The sequence below is a fragment of the Monopterus albus genome, unplaced genomic scaffold (assembly GCF_001952655.1).
Source record: "Monopterus albus unplaced genomic scaffold, M_albus_1.0 scaffold380.1, whole genome shotgun sequence".
Taxonomy (NCBI): domain Eukaryota; kingdom Metazoa; phylum Chordata; class Actinopteri; order Synbranchiformes; family Synbranchidae; genus Monopterus; species Monopterus albus.
In genome coordinates, this window is record NW_018128260.1 from 103,911 (window position 1) to 109,150 (window position 5,240).

At 41.9% G+C, this 5,240-nt stretch overlaps 1 protein-coding gene across 3 annotated transcripts in view; it reads left to right on the forward strand.

The window, feature by feature from the left end:
• The window catches only part of igsf3 (immunoglobulin superfamily, member 3), an 80,466-nt gene that overhangs the window by 68,448 nt on the left and 6,778 nt on the right, over positions 1-5,240 (forward strand). The gene's annotated exons all lie outside the window — the stretch shown is intronic.

Sequence of the window (5,240 nt, forward strand, 5' to 3'; positions counted from 1 at the left end):
AGCAGTGCTGCCTCCTGAATACACACATGCATACACACTTGCCCTTCTGTAGCCTGCACTAACTGAATAACCACTGTTCTCTGAGATTTAATGAGCGTTATGTGTTTTATGCTTATTGGCAGACCCCTTTCAAACACACACATGAACAAAGGCGCGCAACTTAATTTTAGTATCTTTATGCTCTCCCCTTTGTGCCAGCTTTTTTTGGGGCTATTAATCTCCCAGAGTTCCCCTGCCCTGACCCCCTGTGTCACCCTCTTCTTGTACATCCGTTTTTCCTGTCAGGCCAGCCTGCATCCAACAATTGCTCTCTCATCCAAGCAGGAAGGAAGAGGAAAAGTGCAGTCAGTGCATCATTGTGTTTGTGCTGTTGGTGGAGGAGAGAAATTGTATGGGGGGAGGTTGTGTGTGCATGTGGAGGGCTCTGTCTGGGTGTGTTCAAGCTTGCTGTTACAGTACACGCACAGATCCCCATAATTAGCTTAGACTTAATGATATTGTAAGGGGCATTGGAAAGGGGAGGGATGAGGAGTAGTAATATCCCTTTGACACAATGGGATCATAGATGCATTGCAGTCATTAGCAAAGAAATTAAGCTTCTAGTTTGGCAGAGGAGCCACTTTCAGTTAGGGCAACCCCGTTCCTCATTTCTTCTGAGTAGTCTGATCTATGGGCCCCTGTGGCAGAGATCCAAGTGGATGGGGGGGATGCATCTGTGTGGTTGAGTGTGTAGTTGCAGAGGTTAGCAAGGAGCAGGAAGCCAAAGTGAGTTGTTCTGCAGGGGATCAGGGCGTCTAAAGCCTTCAGGCCTGACATGCTTGGGGTCCCAGCCCTGGATTAACCAAGGCCTGTGCTAATGCTAATGGTGAAGGCAAAGCAGGCAGCCATAAGTACTCTGGAGTGAAGCTGGAGAGACTACCTGCTGGTTTCTGGAATCCCCCTGGAGCATGTTCTCACTTTTTGTCTTTTACATCTCTCTCATCTTTTTCAGGCTCTCTCCCTCCCTCTGCATACTCACTCTCACTCCTCCGCTCTCTGTTGGTAGGTGCTTGTGAATATCTGTTCAGTTTGGTGATATATCCCTTATTGCTCCTATTTTTCTCTCATCTTGTCTTCTTTGAAAAAACTTATCCCGCTCTCTGTGTCTGTCTTTCTCCTGTTATTCACCCCTCTCCTGTCTTATGCCTTGTTTCTCCATGTCGCTTGCCTGCTCTAGCCTCTTCCAGCTTAGTGGAAGTGTTACATCTGTGACCCAGTAGACGGGTTGTCAGCTCAGTGATCAGTGATCACATGTTAGACTCCTGATTTTTAATTCCACCCAACCTCTGCTTCAGGTGCAGGGGTGGGGTGTTCATGTGATATTCATGAACACACAGGTGAGCCTGCAGAATATTCATGCTGTGACAATATGATCAGAAGACCTCAGATCATAGTAACACAGAAGGGAGGAGGGAGGATAAGGTTGGTCATAGCACTGACTATGATGACAGGAAAATAAGAGGGGTGAAGCAAACATTTCAACCCTAACATTTAGACAGTCTTGTATTAAAAGACTTCACGTGGAGCAGCAGCATAAAACAGAGATGAAAAATGAATTGAATTTCCTCTGTAGCAAAAGAATAAAGGATTACATTCCTTGATTTTCAATTTCAAGCTTTATTCTCCTCTTCTGAACTCTCTCAACCAAGCAGTTTCCTAGCCCCTTTGAAGTTATCTTAAAATTTTGTTACAAGTTGTGCTTAATGTGCACTGAAATGCCACAGTATCGTCCTTAGCTCTGCAATTCTCCTCCCGCCGGACACAAACCTGTTTTATCTGCTTCATAAACTACAGTTGTGTGGTGTAGCTTTGGGGTTCTGAGGTGCAGTTTGCTGTCTTTCTTCTTTGTCAGAACTGGGGTAGTGCTTGTAGCCTTCGTGTACTTTCCGCCAGTGATAAATAAAAGAAATAAAGACAATCAACTCTGCAGTTTCCCATAAATATTAAACCAGACAAACTGGGCATACATGGGAAAGGGGTGAGACAAGGGTTCAATGAGCCAATTAGTAACTGAACTGTGCAAATTGGTGTGTGTTTGTGTGTACTGTCAGTTTCATGCATCCTGTTGAAACCTTTAGTCTCTTCAGTGGAGCTGAGATGGTGAGTAACTCTTCCAGTCCACCCAAAAAAATATCTTTCATACATTTTGCAGAGCAACAATCAGGCTTTTTATTAAATTTGATTTAATCATAGCTGGTGCTATAAACAAGGCTCTGGTGTTGCTTAATTGAATGTGCTACTGGAAGTCGACATCAGCGAGATTGTTAGTTATCTTAGCTATACCACGTTCTGGAAACCACAGAGGCAGGTCATGAATATAAGAAGCTGTCAATATTTTCAACTTCAAGGCTAACTTAAAAATTGAGTTTTTTTTTAAAACTTGTTTATAAAAAGACACCGACACCATTTATGCCTTTTTCCTATGGAGAAAATGAACTTTCTAAAACAAAAAAGAGGAGAATAGAGGAGCTAAACTCTTGTTTGTAATAAATGAGAGCATGGACTTCTATTCCCACTGAGATGAGTATTGACTGGCACATGGACTAATGCAGAGCAGTGAGAACAGATCTTTCCAATTATGGATTTGTCTTATTTTGTGGATGTACTCTTGAGGCTCATTAAAGAAACACGGTAGCAAAGAACATGTGATCACATTTGAAAATGGGTATTGACAGTGTTGCTTACACACAAGAACAGATAACTACTCTTGCTGTTAAGGTACTGCACAGACATGAATGGCCTTATTATCAGTGTGTAATGGATCTGGCTCCTTATGTTGGGTCTTTTCCCATAACATAATGAATCCGCCCACCATTATCCCATGTATAAAGACACTGTGTACAGTGCACACACTGTGAAGAATTTTTAGCCCGGTTACTGCTGCTTGTGTCAGCAGATGCAATGACTTATCTGTCGTAGGGTGGTTGCAGCTGAAGAAAGAAATCTCACTCTCTGTGGGAATGGACACGTGTCAGAGGATGTGACAGGTTGGCCTGTGAAGTCGCTGTTCTCATACTGAGACATTCATGGCAGGACAGAATTCTGAAGGGACTGGAGACTTTAGATTGTTTTTTAGACAAAAAAAAGAAAGTTATTTCACTTGCTTTTATTTCTCTCCCGCCTGTTTTCCTATTGCTCTTCCATTTTATTTGTCCCTCTTTCTTTGCTTGAGCGAGTGCTAAGTTATAACTTTTAATAGCTCATGATGCTACCTAATAAGGCTTGAATAATTGGACTGTTTTAGCTTTGAAAAAAGCATTGCTGTAAACACTGATGTACAGCAACAGGCTTTCAGCCCCCAGAATTTTCCTGGCTGTGGATTCAGACTTCAAATGGAATCGGCACAGGATTGCTTTGTCCTGTGCCAATCCAATCCTACATGGTTCTACTTCAGGAGGTTCAGCGGTAATTCTCCTGCAAAAAAAAAAAGAAGAAAAAAGCCAGGATTCCACAGGGCTCTGTAGCAATTCTGCATGGGTAGACTGTCAGGCTTCAGTCTCTAGCGGGTACCAAAGTAACGATAATAACTTATTTGAGACACTGGCTTGTGCATTGCACATCAGGATAGTCTGGTGATGCTTTGTAGCCATGCATCTATTCATTACAACCAAATACCCATCCCCTGCACGCTGTTTGTATAGTATAATGCAAATTTGCAGAATCAGAAACCGATTTGAACACATTCACCAATCTTTAGATAAGGATGAGGTTTTCTGGGCAGATGGCTGTGACCTCAGGCTCAGTCAGTCATAGCAGAGCTTAGCGTGAGCTAGGAGCTTACATGAAATTGGAGATGCAGAGGATTGTTTGAGAAAGACAGAAGATTGAGAGTTTCATATGGGGTTAAATTAGTGACAGTAAACATATTTAATAAACATAATTATTAGAAATATATTCCTGAGTAGTGTTGGTTGTTGCTTTTGTGCTGCTACCATAACAGAGTTTGGCACCACATGTTTTTTTTGTTTGTTTTTTTAAACACAACAAAACATCTGAATTTGCTAATTTATAGACTGTATATTGACAACACAGCGTGGACAATGTGGAATAACAACAAAGGTGCTGTGGGCAGCAGAGTGTCTTTAGTTGGTTAGTATAGTAGAGGGACACCAGGTCCTGTCCCATTTTCAGAATCACTTGTACATCAGATAATGTACAAAATCATAGTTAATGCAGCTTCAATATTTAACTGTGTTTTTACTGGTTGTCATTTACGTATTCACAAATCACCCAATAAGTGTGCAATTTAGGCACTGCTGGCAGATCATCCTGTGAGGATAAATGGAAATATGATATATCTGGCACTTGCACGTCTGCTGCTGAGCTCAATTAAAGGAATTTGTTTCCCCAATTTGGGCTCAGCCAACAAACAACTCCTGATTTGCTAGAATGTATGCCAACACTAGAAAGTGCAACCAATCAATAGTCATTGTTTAGGTTAACGATGGTTAAAGCTGGTGGAGGAGATGGTCTGCATCTATCAATTCCAGTGAAGAAGGCTGGAAAATACACTTTAGAAACACACATGTATATGGAACAATTTGATTTTAATCAAGCTGTTTGAGTGTAGGTAACAACCGCTGTGATTATAATTAAGACATCTAATAATAATTTCAGTTGTTTCAGGATCTCCTGAGGTGGAACTATCATGTCTTATAAATAAAAATTACAGCGGTCTTGTGGCATGAAAATTATATTGCCATGTGTGTTTTGTTTGAGAATTGTAAGGTGTGAATTCTTTTTTGCTGTGCCTCTTTGTGTGTTTTTATATATCTTGTGTCGGGTGTGTGTGTGTGTGTGTGTGTGTTTTCTAGATGCTCTGTGCTGAGCTAATCCTACCCCCAAGCATTTGACAGCGGGGCTCTGGTCACAGTCGCACCTGATGTACCTGCAGCTAATCCTATCTCACAACCGATGTCACTGTAACCAATCCTGTCACAGCACTCGGGGCATTCTCAGCTCCTTCCTGACATCTCAGTCACACCTCTCTCTCGTCTCCTCCTCTCTCCCTGTCCTTGCTTGACTTTATAAATGCATTCGCTCTTCCCTCTCTTTCCTTCTCTTTACTGACAGACATTCTGCCCTGCTTTTGTCTTGTATCTTCCCTAAAAATATCTCTACTTCCCCTCTCCTTTGCTTATATTTTTGTTGTTCTGCATCTTATTTGTTTGCCTTGATGCCTACAAACCTTCCATCCCCTC